This window comes from Neophocaena asiaeorientalis, unplaced genomic scaffold (genome assembly GCF_003031525.2).
Source record: "Neophocaena asiaeorientalis asiaeorientalis breed wild unplaced genomic scaffold, Neophocaena_asiaeorientalis_V1.1 scaffold434, whole genome shotgun sequence".
NCBI lineage: Eukaryota > Metazoa > Chordata > Mammalia > Artiodactyla > Phocoenidae > Neophocaena > Neophocaena asiaeorientalis.
In genome coordinates this window covers 423,819-443,552 of record NW_020175441.1, presented here as the reverse complement: position 1 = coordinate 443,552, position 19,734 = coordinate 423,819, and the positions used below count along the sequence as shown (strand labels likewise).

At 35.0% G+C, this 19,734-nt stretch overlaps 1 non-coding gene across 1 annotated transcript; it reads right to left on the bottom strand.

Moving 5' to 3' along the window:
• Positions 1-19,532: 19,532 nt before the first annotated feature.
• On the bottom strand, positions 19,533-19,639 carry LOC112415068 (U6 spliceosomal RNA). The gene has a single exon (XR_003006273.1). It is a non-coding gene; the product is annotated as a U6 spliceosomal RNA (small nuclear RNA).
• Positions 19,640-19,734: the final 95 nt, after the last annotated feature.

Here is a 19,734-nt window from a genome sequence, read left to right as displayed (position 1 = left end):
TTCCAGTTCCTCCATGTCCTCATCAACACTTGGTACCGTCAGTCTTTTTAATTTTAGCCTTTTTAATAGGTGTGTAGTAGTACTTATTCTGATTTTAAATAGCATTTTCCTAATGTCTAACAATGTTAAGCATCTTGCCATATGTTCATTCACCACCTGTATATCTTCTTTAAAAAATTATATATATATTAGGGTGCTTGAAGTTATAATGGAGCTCTCTAATGCTTTGTTTATTAAAAAAAATTCTCTTCTTTTTATGTTACGTTTTGGGTATTTTATGTTGTTATTCCTTTAAATCTTCCAGTAATTACACCTACTGAATCTTTTTAACTTTCAAATGGTAGTTTTCATCTCTAGAAATGAAATTTGGTTCTTTCTTTACGTCTTTTGTATTTCCACTTAGCTCTCTAATACAGTTATTACTCTTTTAATGTTGTCTGTTAATCCTAATATCTGTGGAGTTCTGGTTTGGTTTCAATTGATTGTTTTTTGTTTCAATGGATTGTTTTACTCATGGGTCATATCATCGAACTTCTTTGTATAACTGATAAGCTTTGGATATTTGTGAACTTTACCTTTTCATTTCTTGATATTTTTCTTCTTCTAAATATTCTTGGCTTTTTGTCTGAGATGCAATTAAATTACTTGGAAACAGTTTGATCCTTTCAGGTGTTGCTTTTAAGACTTACTAGGTGGGACTTGAGCCATGCTCAATCTAGGGTTAAATTTTCCCCACTACTGAGATAAATTTGTTGGGGGGAAGAGGCGCTATTCCTGGACCTGTGTAGGCATCAGACATTATTATCTCTAAGGCTTTCGGCTTTCTTTCCTTGGCCTCAGGTAGTTTCCTCAGAATGCTTCTGCTGTTCAGACTCAGCTGAATACTTGAAGGGGACTCTACAGTCCTCTGAAATTATTTCCTTTTTTTCTCCCTCCTCTCTGGTACTCCTCCCAGCAAACTCTTGTTCCTGGTGCCTCTGGACTTTCAGCACTGTCTCTTTAACAGAGCCCAGGGACCCCACTGGGCTCTGTCTGGGCATCCCCTTGGCGTGTCCGTGCCTAGAAACTCTTTAAAGGCAGTAAACTGGGGTAATAATAGAGCGCATCCTCTTTCTTTTGTATTCCCAGGTAATCACTGTCCTTCAGCCTGATGTTAAGTTCTTGAAAACTGTTGTTTCATATATTTTGTTATTTTATTGGTTGATTAAAATATAAGTAGTAATGGTTGTCTGTAAGAAAGGTTTTAATTACAAATTAAATTTCTTTAATTGATAAATGACTACTATTCAGATGATTTTCTTATTTTAGCTTTGCTATTTTATGGTTTTCAATGAGTTTTTCCATTTCATCTAAATTTCAAATTTATTGGTGTAAAATTGCTTATTGTATACTGCTCCCCATTTTTTATTATGTTAATAATTTTTAGTAATGTTGCTTTTGTATCCTGATTTTGATAATATGAGATCTCTTTCTCTCTCTCTCCCTGAGCAGTCCTAGTAAGGGTTTATTAATCACAGTATTTTGGAGTCCTTCTTTATTTTCCCCATATGGGGATAATCTGTAGATCTACTTCTGGGTTTTTTTTTCCCCTCTTGATTATTGGTTATGTTTATGTACCTTTTCATAAGACTTTTAGGGAATTCTGTGTGCCTTTCAAAGCCTCTTGATGTAGTCTCCCAGCTTCCCATTCTGCTTTAAGGCTCAGCAAATGTCTCATGGGGAAAATTGGGCTTTAAGTTTTGTGCTTCACCAGTTTCTAATCTGCCATGCCAACTCCATAAGGTTGCCAAAAGTTCTGCTGTTGAGTTCTACTTGGGAAAAGGTTCATCTTCAGCCATGGTCAGAATCAGGAAGGCTCAGGGAAGAAAATGGTCAGAAATGTTTCCTCACATAGTGTATTTGTTTCCAGGTGGTTTAAACAGTACAGATTTATTTTCTCATGGCTCTGGAAGCTAGGGCCCACCGTAATGACCTCATCTGAACTTGATTATATCTGTGAAGTCCTTATTTCCAAATAAGGTCACATTTATAGGTACTGGTGGTTATTAGGACTTCAACATGTATTTTTGAGGGACAAAATTTAACCCATAATACTTAGGAAGGACCTTTCTTCCCCTAGAATTTTAATTCATCTAGTCTTCTTTGCTTTCAAAGTTCTCCAGTATGCCTATGAAAAAATTGTTCCTGTTTATCCATTTTTTTCCTCCTTATTGCCAGCTACAACGTACTATATCCACTCAGAAGCAAAGTCCATTGATACTTAAAAATCCAGTTTCATAGCCTTTGTATTTAGTGTAAATTTATTCCAGATTTTGACAATAGTTTGATTCTTAGTTTAATTTTCAGTCTTGTGAATTTTTATATTTGTCTGTGGAACTTGTGGTAGAGATTCAGGAAGGGGCAGTGTGCTAATTTATAGTAGCTGGTATTATAGTATTCTTTACGTTTCAGATACTCTATTAAACACTTAAATTCATTATACCATTTAATTTGCACAACAAACTTAGGAAAGAGTTACATTTATCATGGGCATGTTTATAATGATACTTACAGGTTATATTGAAACATTCACTTGGTAGTCGGTATATGAAGATACCAAGCCTTGTTTTTCCCATGTTATAAAATTAAAAATGCTACATAGGAATATTAGAGCTTTGTTTATAAGTACAATGCTTATCTTATTGTGTTAGCTGTTTAGGTTTCTATTTCCTGCTAGAGTAAGGCTGTTTTTGGACAGAGACCAAATCTTACCCATTTTTATATTACCAATATCTAGCACCACGTTATTAGCTTTTGTGCTTATTGGATAGATATAAAGATAGGAAATAGTATATATTATATAATTTTTAAATTATATCATAATAGTGTATTTGTTTGACAATATAAATGACTTTTATTGAGGTAAAAAAATGGTGTGTGCAGATGGAAGATATTGAACACACTTGCCATCATCCCCATTCTTGTGTCTATGGCAGACATCGCTAATCAGTTAAGGAACTCCTTCCCTCTAAACTTGGATATAGCCAACAATCATCTCTTTAACCATGCAGTTCATGCAGCCACTACCAAATTTGTGAGTTAATCTATTCATAGAGCATTACTTAGCACTTCTGGTTATAGTAGTAAGCACACTGGACCAGGTGTCTGGAAACATGGGACAAAGCCTGGCTTTGAAGCAGCTTAGGAACATGACTTTGAGCTTATAATATAAATTTTTGTCTTTCATTGCTTTAGTTTAAAAATGAGAATAATAGTAGCTATGTGATTTAGAGGACCAAGAAAGAACAGAAGGGCATGCTGGATACTGAAGAGAGCTTAGGAGTAAGGGATTTTGGTCACTCTTGGATCAGGCTCTTATAAATTAGATAAACTTGGACAAGCAGGAAAACCCCATGACAACATTTGCATATATTTTGTTTTTCTCCCTTTCTGCAGGCAGCATAGTGCCTACTTCGAAAGTACACAAATGGTATTTACTGACTTAAATGGCATGTCAAATAAGGGTATTTTAGAAAATTATACCTGATATCTCTTTTGTTCATGTATTCTATAATTCTTGGTAATGGATGTATAAGTGCTTTGAAGGTTAAAGGGTATATTTGTAAGGGACTATTTTAAAATTCTGGCTACATTATTACTATGAAGCTGCTAAAGCAGAAGGAAGAGACTTTTATTGATATTAATGCTAGATAACTGGTGTCAGGGTTAAATTTTTCAATAGGGAGGCAAAATCTAGAGTAAGGACTACAAAATTCTGCTGGGCTAAATAATAATCATTTATGTATCAATATTACAGAGACTACCACCACCTAATTAAAAAAATACTTCCTTAATAATTCTAAGATATATATAGCACCTTTATCTGACAGTAATTCATTGCACCTTCCCCCATCCCCTTTTCCTTTTGAAAATTAGTAAGACAGTACTTGGTTCTTGTCTAGCAAGAAACACGCCTTTGTTGCTTCTTTGTAGGAATGATTTGGCTAGAATTGGTATCCAATAGGCAATTAATTGTATGCCTCTGGATGCAGGCAATGATGATCTTAATGCGTTTTGTGTTTTTTTCCCCTAGAACATTATGGTTTAAACTTGTAAATAGATTAAATTAATTTTCAGGCTCGTTTATTTTCCCAAAAGTTAGGCCAATGAATAGAATATATTTTGACATGTACATTCTGCTGTCACTTTGAATCTTACACCTGCATCTAAAAAAATATAATAATGACACTGGTAAACTTGAGCAATTTTTAAACCTTTTCTTCTGCTAATGGAGGATGTTACCTGCTTTCTCTTTGACTGTGAAAGACTCAGGTCAGCAAAGATATAGCAGGATGCGTATTACTGCAGATTTCCTTCATTGTCACCTGTCGCTGGGGGCATCGTCAGATGTGAAAAAGAAAAGGACTGCTTCTTTTAATTTCCTTTCTCCGTCTTTTAAAATAAGATATCTGTGTGGTGTGTGTTCATGGCAAAATATCATTTATGGTGTGTGTGTGTGTGTGTGTGTGTGTGTATGTGTGTGTGTGTGTGTGTGTGTGTGTGTATGTGTGTGTGTGTGTGTGTGTGTGTGTGTATGTGTGTGTGTGTGTGTGTAAGAGGCACAAAGGAGGGAGAAACCTGGATAGGAGGTAGATCTAACTCTTTTCCTTTTCTTAGGCAAAACCGTTTTGCAATTTGGCCTTAGTTCTGCTCAGTATTAAAGGCAAGTTCTAAATCATGACTTTTGGAACAATACATTTTCCAACAGGATTTGTGATATAACTTCTTGTTTAGAATGTTGTGATGTTATGGACTAACATCTCTGTCTATCCTCAGGAATTTCTGGGCTTGTAGACTTGTGGACATGTGAGAATTATGTTATATTCAAAACTATAGGTGCCTTTATACATGTGTTAAATTACAATTTCTCTATATAAATATACAATAAATACACAGTATTTGTTGTTTAGAAAGAAGCAGCATTTGTTCTTTTTAAGGATGAGCTTTGGGCATCACATATTGGTAGACTGTCAGGGTTAAAACAACTTCCAAGATAATTTGTTTAACACTTCTATTTTTCAGTTAAGAGAATTGTGGATGAGAGCAAGCAAATGACTGTGTCAAAGATCTCACTGCATTAGCAGTGACAAGACCCCTATGACATACTAGATCTCGAATTTCATAGTCCGTTCTGTTTTCTGCTATATCACATATAACCACATAAACATCTCAAAAAACAAGCCTTAGTTCCCCCCATCCCCTCCCCTTCCAACTCCATGGAAATAGGATTGTAGCTTGAAGCTTCCCTGAGTTTGGTAGTTTAAAATGTCTCTCTTTTCCCTCCATGATGCAGTGGAAAGAGCATTTATTTAGAGTCATTTATTGAACCATATTGATTGAATGCCTTCTCTGTGCCAAGTATGAGACTAGGACCTGGAAATATAGAAGTAAATGAGGGACAAAATCCTGGTGTTTACAGTCTGTTTGAACTTCTAGTCTTGCCTCTTAACCAGTTATCTATCTTAAGGCAAATCATTTCATCTCTACGAAACTCCATTTTCTGATCTTTAAAATAAGGGCAAATGCTATTTTCAAAGTTGTGAAGATTCATTAAAATTTAAAAATAGTAAATCTTATGGCACATTTCTGACAAACGGTAGGCATGCACTCAACAAATGTTAATGTCCTCTTTCCTACATCTAAGAGTTACTGTGAAAATCAAATAAGATAATGGACATGCAAATGCTTTGTGAATTGGACACATAGTTATAAGCAAAGTTGGGGTTTTACACATATTACCTTTCTTCACCTTGCAAGTTCAAGTCAAATGAGAAGAGGCAAACATCTCAAGATAAAGTAGCAACTTAATTGCAAATTAAGGCTGTATTGGAGATTATAGTTTTGATGTGCTTCCCAACACTTTACTCTAGAATTAAATTTACCCACTCAGGCAGGCACAAGTCTTATCACTGGGACAGTAATTTTGCAAGACAGAATGCAAAGAGAATGAATGCTTCCTACGTGGAGACAGAGAGAATGCTGAAAGAGCAGAGCTGCCCATGGACAATTCTGTTTTCAAACTCACTAATCAGATAAGTCACTCTGCCTCACATGGGAAAGAAATGAGAAGTGGTATTTTTGGGGGAAGGCTTTCTCTATGGAAAGGAAACAAGAGGACAGAAAATATAGGTTTCTCTAACAGACACATACACATTGCTATGAAGAAAGTGAAATTCAACCCTCTTCCCCCAACCTCCCATTCTTATATAAGGTCTTGGAACTGCTATCTCATGTACTAAAATACTCTTATATTTTCTTCAAAGCTGTTTAAAGCTCTTTCCCTAGCTTATGGTATGTTCAGTGAAAAATACAGATTAGAAAATTCTGCGATTTTACATTGTATAATATATTCTGTATACACAGTATATACTATATGTATTGGGTGTATGTGTGTGTGTGTCATAAAGGAATGTATATTTATAGAGGAAATGGAGAGGGAAATTACATTAAAATGCTCAGTGTATCCACTTTCAGGTATGATTATGGGTGATTATTATGATGCTTTTTGTACTTTTCAGAATTTGTTAATAATGTATTTCTAAAAAGTTGACAATCCCCTTCCCCCCAGAACTCAACTTAAAAAAAGCACAAACATAAACAAAACCTAGCCAAATTGTTTCTTCTTTCCCAATTCTGGCAAAATTTTCTATTTTTTCCTTTTCAGTTATATTCAGTACAAGTGGTCTAACAAATTCACTTGGTGCAGTAAAGAGTGATGGAAAGTCACCTGAAGACTAAACAAACATTATCAAATTGAAAATATTATAGGTGACATTGTTATTTCTAAATACCTATCTTTTAATTATTTGTGAATAATGATAAGTCCTGAAGGTAAGTTCAACAATTCTAATTCCTTTTCCTTGGTCGGCATCTTTTCACATTTTTAAGAGCCATCTGTATTTACAGCTCTGTGAAATGTATGTTCATATTCTTTGCCTATGTTTTCTATTGTTTTTAAAATTATTCTTGTTAAGAGGCAAAATACTGACAAGAATATTTTGACAAGAATATTGTATATTAGAGAAATGTTAGAATATTTGTATATTAGATAAATATTAGTCAATCCATTGTAATATGAATTACAAAAACGTTCTCATTTTGTTATCTTTGTAACTATTTGTGTGAGGGTTTTTTTTGTCATATAGATTGTATTTTTAAAAATTAGATGCAAATGGAAATAAAAACAAAAATAAAAAGATAGGACCTCATGAAACTTAAAATCTTTTGCACAGCAAAGGAGACCATAAACAAGGCGAAAAGACAACCCTCAGAATGGGAGAAAATATTTGCAAATGAAGCAACTGACAAAGGAATAATCTCCAAAATATAGAAGCAGCTCATGCAGCAGCTCATGTTTTTAATATCAAAAAAACAAACAACCCAATCCAAAAATGGGCAGAAGACCTAAATAGACATTTCTGCAAAGAAGATATACAGATTGCCAGCAAACACATGAAAGGATGCTCAACATCACTAATCATTAGTGATGGAAAGTCACCTGAAGACTAAACAAACATTATCAAATTGAAAATATTATAGGTGACATTGTTATTTCTAAATACCTATCTTTTAATTATTTGTGAATAATGATAAGTCCTGAAGGTAAGTTCAACAATTCTAATTCCTTTTCCTTGGTCGGCATCTTTTCACATTTTTAAGAGCCATCTGTATTTACAGCTCTGTGAAATGTATGTTCATATTCTTTGCCTATGTTTTCTATTGTTTTTAAAATTATTCTTGTTAAGAGGCAAAATACTGACAAGAATATTTTGACAAGAATATTGTATATTAGAGAAATGTTAGAATATTTGTATATTAGATAAATATTAGTCAATCCATTGTAATATGAATTACAAAAACGTTCTCATTTTGTTATCTTTGTAACTATTTGTGTGAGGGTTTTTTTTGTCATATAGATTGTATTTTTAAAAATTAGATGCAAATGGAAATAAAAACAAAAATAAAAAGATAGGACCTCATGAAACTTAAAATCTTTTGCACAGCAAAGGAGACCATAAACAAGGCGAAAAGACAACCCTCAGAATGGGAGAAAATATTTGCAAATGAAGCAACTGACAAAGGAATAATCTCCAAAATATAGAAGCAGCTCATGCAGCAGCTCATGTTTTTAATATCAAAAAAACAAACAACCCAATCCAAAAATGGGCAGAAGACCTAAATAGACATTTCTGCAAAGAAGATATACAGATTGCCAGCAAACACATGAAAGGATGCTCAACATCACTAATCATTAGAGAAATACAAATCAAAACTACAATGAGGTATCACCTCACACCAGTCAGAATGGCTGTCATCAAAAATCTAGAAACAATAAATGTTGGAGAGGGTGTGGAGAAAAGGGAACCCTCTTGCACTGTCGGTGGGAATGTAAATTTATACAGCCACTATGGAGAACAGTATGGAGGTTCCTTAAAAAACTAAAAATAGAACTACCATATGACCCAGCAATCCCACTACTGGGTATATACCCTGAGGAAACCATAATTCAAAAAGTCATGTACCACAATGTTCATTGCAGCCCTATTGACAGTAGCCAGGACATGGAAACAACCTAAATGTCCATCGACAGATGAATGGATAAAGAAGATGTGGCACATATATACAATGGAATATTACTCAGCCATATAAAGAAACGAAATTGAGTTATTTGTAGTGAGGTGGATGGATCTAGAGACTGTCATACAGAGTGAAGTAAGTCAGAAAGAGAAAAACAAATACTGTATGCTAACACATATATATGGAATCTAAAAAAAAAAAATTGGTTCTGAAGAACCTAGGGGCAGGACAGGAATAAAGATGTAGATGTAGAGAATGGACTTCAGGACACAGGGAGGGGAAAGGGTAAGCTGGGATTAAGTGAGAGAGTGGCATGGACATACATACACTCCCAAATGTAAAATAGATAGCTAGTGGGAAGCAGCTGCATAGCAGAGGGAGATCAACTCGGTGCTTTGTGTCTACCTAGAGGGGTGGGATAGGGAGAGTGGGAGTGAGATGCAAGAAGGAGGAGATATGGGGGTATATGTACACATATAGCTGATTCACTTTGTTATACAGCAGAAACTAACACACCACTGTAAAGCAATTATACTCCAGTAAAGATATTAAAAAAAAATTAGGTCCAATTTATCCATCTTTTCTACTTTCTCTGTTTTGTCATACTTAGAAAAGCTTCCAAACCTGGGTTATGAAAGTTTTTTCCCTTATTTTCTTCAGAACTGGTTTCATTTTTCACTTAAGTATTAATATTTTGAAATGTTTACTGGAATAACGTATGGGGTATGGATGCAATTATTTTTTTCCCAAATAGCTATTCAGCTTTACAACATCATTTATGGAATAATGTCATTGCCTCATCTTTATCTTGCCTCATCTTTATCTTGCCTCATCTTTATCTTATAATGTCATTGCCTCATCTTATATATCTTATATCATTTATGGAATAATGTCATTGCCTCATCTTTATCTTATCTTATGTTTCATCTTTATCTTATATCTTATGGTACTCTCTTGAAAAAAAAATAGAAACTTGAACAACTTCTACTTGTTTTCAAGTTTCTATTTTTTTTTCAAGAGAGTACCATGGTTTAAAAATAATGCCGTTGTAGTATGTATTTTAAAATATGGCTAGTTAAATCTCATCTCTTTATTCCCAGAATATTGCCTAAAAGTGAACTCAAGAGTTGGTGTTTTGCTGGAAATATCACACGTAAATCTACCATCCTTTATTCTAACGACTTCAGCAGTTTCTTTGTTTTGGTTTATAATATATATTTTGCAATCTTGTAATGTGCCATTTGAAATGATATTTAGTCAAGCCTATGATGCAACTGGTCTTTCACATATTAGCAAACTGGAATGCAGCTGGATTTCAAGTAGAAGGAAAAGTCGGGGATAGGCGCTTCCTTATGTAAAACTAGTTGTAAACGTAAGGATGCAGGTTCTGAATAAGGAATTTAGGAAAAATGTATAGTTTTGTTCTTTATCTTTTGCTAAGACAACTTTTCAGTGTCTCTTTGGATTGAGAAATATTGCCTTTTTCTCAATAAGGAAAGCTTAGTGGTTGTGCCATCTTAGACATTTGAAATAAGATGCATGTAGGGGTGTGTCATGCCACGTACTTAAAATCGATCATTCCAAATAATACAGTAGCTCAAAAATCTATTCCACTGGATAAAGAACCAACCTTTATGACTCTTCCCTTCAGATTTAAGAAATAACTCCAATCTACTTGAATATAATATTAATTTACAATATGTCATTACCTTCAGCCCATTGCTAATTTTAGCAGTACTTATGTATCTTCTTTGAGAATGTTGTAATTACAGCTAGAAGATATCTCCAAAAAGTAACTATAGTTCTCTAATTCAACGTATGTTTTCAGCCTTCATTTTATATGATTCACCATGACTTAAGAATTCATCTTTTAGAAATTTATCTTAAGGCAATGCAAACTATAGAAAACATGTATATGCATAATTTTTATTATTGCAATACTACTTAACCAAATTAGAACAACTGAAATGTTCCCATTTAGGGGGGAATGATTATGTAACTTAATGGTATTTACAGGTATGGCATATTTATCTTAAAATAACATTTACAAAGAGGTTTTCAGGACATTAGGATAAGGTCAGCAATTAAAGGTTAAGTGTTAAAAAATAGGGATATAGAAGGTAGTATCAGTTATTAACATTATAATTGTTAAAATGATACTAGTGATACTCTGAGTGTTGGGATTATGGGCTGTCAGTATTTTTAGCTCTCTAATTTTTGTGTTTTTTTCTAAATTTTTTTTTACAATGAATATAAGATGCAATACCTTTTACCCCTCCTTTTTCTGTTGAGAACACTAATGTTCTACTCTCTTAGCAAATTTCAATCATGCAATACAGTGTTATCATCTGTGATTACGATGTCATACATTAGATCCTTAGACCTTATTCATCTTATAACTGAAAGTTGGTAATCTTTTACCAACCTCTCCCTATTTTCCCCAAACCCAGTTCTTAGCAGCCACATTTCTGTTCTCTGTTTCTATGAGTACGCTTTTTTTTTTTTTAAGATTCCACATATAAGTGATACCATGCAGTATTTGTCTTTCTTTGCTTGCCTGACTTATTTCACTTAGCATAATGCTTTCCAGGTTCATCCATGTTGTCACAGATGATAGAATTTTCTTCTTTTTCAAAGCTGAATGATATTCTATTTTGTATATATACCACATTTTCTTGATCCATTCATCCATTGACAAAAACTTAGGTTGTTTCCATACCTTGACTATTGTGAATAGTGCTGCATTGAATATGGGAGTACATATATCTCTTCAAGATAACATTCCCTCAAATGTATACCCAGAAGTGGAATTGTTGGATCATATGGCAGTTCTAGTTTTAATTTTTTGAGGAACCGCCATACTGTTTTCCATAGTGGGTGTACCAGTTACATCCCCAACAACAAGGCACTAGGGTTCCCTTTTTCCGCATTCCCACCAGCATTTATTCCTTGTCTTTTTTTTGTTTTGTTTTGTTTTTGTTTTTCTGCGGTACGCAGGCCTCTCACTGTTGTGGCCTCTCCCATTAAGGAGCACAGGCTCCGGACGCATAGCCTCAGCGACCATGGCTCACGGGCATAGCCGCTCCGTGGCATGTGGGATCTTCCCAGACCGGGGCACGAACCTGTGTCCCCTGCATCGGCAGGTGGACGCTCAACCACTGCGCCACTAGGGAAGCCCTATCCCTTGTCTTTTTGATGATTGCCGTTCTAACAGGCATAAGGTGATACCTCAAGGTTGTTTTGATTTGTATTCTCCTCATGATTAGCGATGTTGTGCATCCTTTTATGTCCTGTTGACCATTTGTATGTCTTCTTTCAAAAATGTCTATTCAGGTACTCTGTCCATTTTCTAATTGTATTATTATTATTGTTGTTTTTGCTATTAATTTGTATGAATTGCTTGTATATTTTAGTTACCAACCTCTTATTAGATATATTGTTTGGAAATGTTTTCTCCCATTCTATAGGTTTCCTTTTGATTTTGTTGTTGGTTTCCTTTGCTGAGCAAAAGCTTTTTAGTTTGATGTATTCCCACGTGTTTATTTTTGCTTTTGTTACCTTTGCTTTTGGTGTCATGTCCAAAAAATTGTTGCCCAGGCCAATGTCAAGGAGCATTTCCTCTATTTTCTTCTAGGAGTTTTATGGTTTTAGGTCTTACATTTAATTCTTTAATCCATTTCCAGTTAATTTTTTGTGAGTGATGTAAGAGAGAGGTCGAATTTCATTCTTTTGCATGTGAATATCCAGTTTTCCCAATACTGTTACCTGGGATAAATCATATTTTTTCATGCTGTATAATACCTTGTTGGATTTGATTTTCTAATGTTTTGTTGATTTCTATATCTGTATTCATGAGAGTTATTGATCTGTAGTTTTTCTTTTGGTTCTTTCTGGTAATGTATTTACCTGGTTTTGGTTTTAGGGTGATGCTGTCCTCACAGAATGGGTAAAGAAGCTGCTGTTACTAAATTCTTAATCTTCACTCTTTGTTTCACCTCCTGTGTACAGTGCTGTGACACCACCCTGATACAGTCCTTTCACTATCAAGATAACATTTTTTAAGGCTTTGCATTTAGCAAATTTTACTGAAGACTTAGCATCCAAGAAGGGGATTAATTTGCAATGCAGCACAGCACAGCATATAATTCGAGTTTATTTTAGACATCCTTTCTCTTAAATACCCCTTTGCGACTTCAAATAATATGAACTCACTAATTGTTCCACTTCATCTGTCCCTATACTTTAGCTGTACTTCAGGACTCTACCTTCTTGTCCCTCCTTAGCTCTCTTTTTAAAAAATCATCTGGTTTTATAATGTAAACAATTAAGTTTTCTTCAGTAAGTTCTGGACCTATGTTTGTGTATGAACCAGGGTAGGTTGATATCAGCTGTTTAATAAAATAAACATTTAATATTTATGTCAGAGTTAGCTGTGGGTCCACAGGGAGTCTCTTCTCCATGCAGTCACTCAGGGCACCAGGCTCCTTTTATGTGGCGACTCTACCATTTCCTTGGACAGAGGAGAGAAAGAACTAGAAGGGTAGCCCAAGAGATTTTAGGGCCAGACTTGGGAGTATTATTTATCACTTCCTCCCACATTCTGTTGTTCAGAACTCATTTACATGTTCCCACCTAATTGCAAAATGCTGTCTGGCTATGTGCTCCAGAGAAAATAAAATGTTCTTTGATGAACATATAGAATTCTTTTTGTCACACTTAAAAAAAAAAGATTAGGTTGATATGTAAGTAGAAGTCTAATCTGGGTCTCCATTCCTTTAACAGTATTTTAATGAGAATTTCTTTGTTTTACATGAGCTCACTGTCCTAAGGAGGACTTCTTGTCTGATATAATCCCAAATCCCTTAGAAAGAAGAGACTCCCATCAATATTGTTTATTTGTTTCATTGTCTGTTTATTTGTCTTTTTTTAAAAAATAAATTTATTTATTTATTTATTTTTAGCTGAGTTGGGTCTTTGTTGCTGCATGCGTGCTTTCTCTAGTTGTGGTGAGCGGGGCCTACTCTTCACTGCGGTCTGTGGGCTTCTCATTGCGGTGGTTCTCTTGTTGCGGAGCACAGGCTCTAGGCGTGCAGGCTTCAGTAGTTGTGGCGCGTGGGCTTAGTTGCTCCACAGCACGTGGGATCTTCCCGGACCAGGGCTTGAACCCATGTCTCTTGCATTGGCAGGCGTATTCTTAACCACTGCGCCACCAGGGAAGCCCTATTTAAGTGTCTTTAGCTCCCCTTTTTATTGCTCTATACTTAGCCTAGTTCATGCAGTATGCATATACAATTTGGTACCTTTACATTCTTCACTAATAATACCTGATGGATTTTTTTCTTATGGATTGATGCTATCTACTGGACTCTGAAATTATACCAGCTGCATTTAGTTCTGTTTTTAACTAATGGGCTCATTGTTAATGTCTCATGAGCTTTTTGGTCGTAGCTGAAAGTCTGTCCCTACATTTTGTTAAAGCCCACTTTCCCTCATTGTGCCCTAAGGATTCCCCAGTCACCTTTTTCAGTTTGTCAGCTGCTTTCTTTATTTTTATTTCTCATCTGTTGCCAAGTTATTCCCTTTAGCTACCTTGATTTCTTGCTCCTTTGGTTTTTTTTTTAACTTTGATTGCTCCCCGTGTTCCCATAATCAACTAGGTGGTTTTTCACTGCTTATATATTCAGTCTGCCAAAGTGAAAGGAATTAAAGTGTATTTCAGTTACTTCTCTTTCCTTTCCATTCCCTGACCTTCCCATTAATTTCAGTCTACCACTGTGTTTTATACATTATAGCTGTATTTGGTGCAATTCTGTTTTTCAGAATTTTAATATGTAAATCAGTTTGACTTTGAGTTCACTTTTTATGTACCAATTTGTGATACTACTTATCAAGCATTTTTGGGATCAACGGATGATATGCTAATAAAGATTGTTTAAACTGAGCTCAGGAAAGGTTTTCTGTGGACGTGGTATGGGTAGAAGAGATTATAATTCCAATTATCTAAAAGAAGCAATTAGACGTTTTGTTAATATTTGGATTTTTAAAATAAAAATAGCTCTTAATTGTAGCCATTTTAATGCATACATCAGTTTAGAATCTGGCTAATAGCCTGCTGCTTTTGTGGTGAGATTGTCCCTTTTTTTAAACTAATGGGTTAAATATCATGGGTGTGTTTAGTAGAGTTACCAATACAAGAAAATGATTCAAACTAAGGTTTTTAAAAAAATCTTTTTTGCTGGTGGTGATCATTTTATGAGGGGTAATTTCTTTTAATGATAGGATAAAGAACTGTTTCTTGCCCAGTGAGTTTATGGAGGAGCTAACAATTTTGTTTCCTTAATAGTGGTAGCTATGTGGTTTATTGGCACTCTTCCCTTTCCCCAGTTTTCTAGGCTCCACCCCCCTACCACAGGGATGAGCTATGAGCACATCAGGCAAGGCCAATGAATATGACCATTTTGATTGGTTTAGAGATGGATGTGTGACCCAAGCATGGCCAATGAGAGCTCCACCAAAAGTGTTTGCCTGACCTTTAAGGAAAAAGTACTTTCCTGCCCCTTAGTCGCTAGGATGTAAGTTGGAGTACCTGGGAGCTCTTGTTGCCATCACATGGAGAGAGCTCTGCCTAAGGATAAAACAGAATGAGGAAAGCAGAACTTAGGGAGAGAGAGAGAGAGGGAGAGAGAGAGAGAAAGGGGTCGGGGAGAGAGAGAGAGAATACTTCCTGATGGCATTTTTGACACCCTAGATCGAATTGTGTCTGCAGTCAGTCACCTCTTAGATTTCTCAGGAATGTAAATCATTAAGTTACCTTTTAACTTAAGCTAGTTTTGATTGTGTTTCTTTCACTGACAACTAAAAGTGTAACAACAAAATCACTGACCACCTAGAATTAGTTTATAAATATAATGTCACCAAATTAGAATATTCATTTTAGGAGGGTAAGGAAGACCCTTACCTACATTGTTGACCATTCTATCTCTATCATATATTATATCATAGTAACTGGCACAGAGACATGCTTAATAGATATTTATGGAATGAATAAATGATTCATCTAATTAATTTAATAATTTAATTCAAGTTGTTGAACTATTTTGTCCAGGTCTTATCTTGGGAAATAGTAAGAGGATAAAAGGAATAAAAGAGACAGAGACTCTGTCCTTTATTTTCTGAATTTGTGCAGGCAGTGAGGTATTACAATAACGTAAGGCAGAGTAAGAGAAGGGGCCAAAGGGAGTGAAAGTTATATGTTAAAGAGTAGCTAAGTCATCAAAAGGCTCTCGAGTTAGACTACTTGGATTTGAATCCATGCTCTATACTTGTTAACTGAATAAATTTGGGTATGTTACTTAAACTCAGTTTTCTTATCTGTAAAATGGGGGTAATATTTGTATATCCTTTATAGATCTGTCATGAGGATAAATCAAGATGTTCGGTTTAAAATATAAGGCTGGATACTATAAAACTCTTACAGGAAAACATAGGTAGAACACTCTTTGACATGAATCACAGCAAGATCTTTTTTGATCCACCTCCTAGAGTAATGAAAATAAAACCTAAAATAAACAAATGGGATCTAATTCAACTTGAAAGCTTTTGCATAGCAAAGGAAACCATAAACAAAACAAAAAGACGACCTTCAGAATGGGAGAAAATATTTGCAAACTAAGCAGCCAACAAGGGATTAGTCTCCAAAATATACAAACAGCTCATGCAGCTCAATATCAACAAAACAAATAACAATCGAAAAATGGGTGGAAGATCTAAATAGACATTTCTCCAGAGAAGACATACAGATGGCAAAAAAGCACATGAAAAGTTGCTCAACATCACTAATTATTAGAGAAATGCAAAACAAAACTACAATGAGGTATCACCTCACACTGGTCAGAATGGCCATCATCAAAAATCTACAAACAGTAAATGTTGGAGAGGGGGTGGAGAAAAGGAAACCCTCCTATGCTGTTGGTGGGAATGTAAATTGGTACAACCATTATGGAGAACACTATGAAGGTTCCTTAAAAAACTAAAAATAGGACTACCATGTGACCCAGCAATCCCACTACTGGGCATATACCCTGAGGAAACCATAATTCAAAAAGATACATGCACCCCAATGTTCATTGCAGCAGTATTTACAATAGCCAGGACATGGAAGCAACCTAAATGTCCATCAACAGAGGAATGGATAAAGAAGATATGGTATGTGTATATATATTCCATTATAATATATTATAATACAATAATTATATATATAATTATAATATAATTATATTATTATAATATAATATAATATTCCATTATATATATAATGTAATATTGCACAGCCATAAAAATAAAAACTAATGCCATTCGCAGCAACATGGGTGGACCTAGAGATTGTCATACTGGGTGACGTAAGTCAGACACATAAAGACAAATATCATATGATATCGCTTATATGTGGAATCTAAAAAAAGAGTACAAATGAACTTATTTACAAAACAGAAGCAGAGTCATGGATATAGAAAACAAACTTATGGTTTACCAGGGGATAAGTGGGGGGCTGGGTAGATAAATTGGGAGATTGGGATTGACATATACATGCTACTGTTGAATATATATCAAATAGATAACTACTAAGAACCTGCTGTATAGCACAGGGAACTCTACTCAATACTCTTTAATGACCTATATGGGAAAAGAATCTAAAAAAAAGAGTGGATATATGTATATGTGTAACTGAGTCACTTTGCTGTACACCTGAAACTAACACAACATTGTAAATCAACTATACTCCAATAAAAATTAAAAAAAAGAAAAGCAAATTGAAAAAATAAAATGATTAAAATACCTAGGATATATTAAGTACTCAGTAATTTTTAACTCTTTTTGTTTCAGTAAGCAGAGATGGCTGGTACAGGATTTAAATATGGAAGAAGATAAAACTGGAATGAAGTCACCCTTGGGAAGCTGAATATTTATTATACTGCAAGTAAGTATCAGCCATTAATAAAACTCTGCATACAGGGTTTGTAATACAAAATGATCTAGCAAAATCTTACTTTAGTGTTATGTTAGATTTGTGATCTTCTAATCTTACTTTAATGTTAGGTTAGATTTATACAGTGGTAGATTTATTTTAGAGAAGATGAGTTAAGATATGCATCCTTGGTAAATGGGAGAAAAAAGGGACCTCTATATTATATTTTTAAGAATTTTAATAGGAAATCATTTAGCATTTTAAACTCAGTGATAACAATGTCAAATTTTTACTCGATATTCTGCAAAAGGAAAGAAAAAAAGATTTTCAAAAATAAGTATGTTTGTCTGCTATAAGGTAGATAAGCAGAAGATTAAGTATTATATGTTAGATAACCTTCCAGATTCATTAACATATAATGCTTAAAGCTCATAAAATTTGATGAAATTTTGTCAAGTCTCATTCAGAAATGAACGTCCTCCTATGTCATGAAATGCTTTTTATGATTACTTTTTTATTTTACTTTAATCTGCAACTCATGGTAAAGTAGTAGTTTCCCAAGGGTGTCTGGGTACAAAGGAAAATGGAGTCACATAAATGGAAAAATGTAGCTTCAAATATGCTTAATATTGCTGGCCTACATATTTCAGAAACATCGGGGCATTTCCACTTGATTCAGGGGTCTTTGGAGAGAATGAAATAGCATAGTGTAGTAGAGGAAAGAACACAGGCTTTGGAAATCTTGACAAAAATAGATTAAAATTGTGTAACCTTGGACAAAATAACCTTATTGAGCCCAAGCTTCCCCATGAGAAGAAAGAAGATAGCAACATTAGCTTCATAGTGTTTTTGTGGTGATTAAGGATAATATTTATAGGGTGACACTCGTTTTTTGGCATGTAGAAGGTGATCAATGTATGATAACTATTCTTATTATAAATTATCGTTTCCAGTTATTAATAACAAAATTATCAATGAGATTCTATTTCAGATTTTATGTAGTAGTGGGAAATATAAATCTATCAAAATAAAAATAAAAGAGCGGATATTTGCTGGAAATCCTAAGGCAGAAATAATGAATAAATAAAACTATAGAGACAAATGTTAAGTAGCAACTTCCAAGATTTTGGTAGATGTTGATTGAGTCTTAGCTGGTATCATAGCTGATGAATAGCCAAGTTCAGCACTGTAGTTTAACTTCATTGCTCCAGCCTACTCCAAAGATAAAATGGATGGAGGTGTTCTAGACAGAGATTATGATGATGAAACAGCTGTTCTCCACTTTCTCTTCTTCTCAGGTTGTATGCCTTTATCATTTAGCCTATAAAATAAGTGTAAGTCTAGTTTTTATTAGGAACCAGAGTTCCTGTCTTAGCATTTTCTATCCAACTTTCCTGTCCTTGTCCTTACAGTTTTTTCTGGACTCCTCTCCTGACCTTCCACTCTGTCCAGCTTCCCTTTCTTGTTTGCTTAATGAAAAGTCCACTTATCTTCTCCAAATTAGGTTCCTCAGGGCATTCTCAATCTACTTCACACTGTGGAAGGACACAGTCCTCCTTAAGAGTTATAAAATACACACTGGGATGTTAAAAGCAGTCACTTTCTGGCCCTAAGGACTCTTCATTGTGTTAGATTTAAACTGATCAAATCCCCAGATTTACATATTAATATATATATCTTTATCCACTGGCCTGGGGTTATCTTTGAAAAGCCATAATTTCTTCTTCTTCTTTTTTTTTTTTTTTGTGGTACGCGGTCTTCTCGCTGTTGTGGCCTCTCGCGTTGCGGAGCACAGACTCCGGACGCGCAGGCTCAGCGGCCATGGCTCACGGGTGCAGCCGCTCCGCGGCATGTGGGATCTTCCTGGACCGGGGCACAAACCCATGTTCCCTGCATCGGCAGGCGGACTCTCAACCACTGCGCCACCAGGGAAGACCAATTTCTTCTTTTGTTTTTAATGGAACACTTTATGATTTTATATGTCATCCTTGTGTAAGGACCATGCTAATCTTCTCTGTATCATTGCAATTTTAGCATGTGTGTTGCTGAAGCAAGCACTTTCCTCCCTCTTTCCTTCCTTCCCTCCCCTCCTTCCTTCCTTCCTTCCTTCCTTCCTTCCTTCCTTCCTTCCTTCCTTCCTTCCTTCCCTCCTT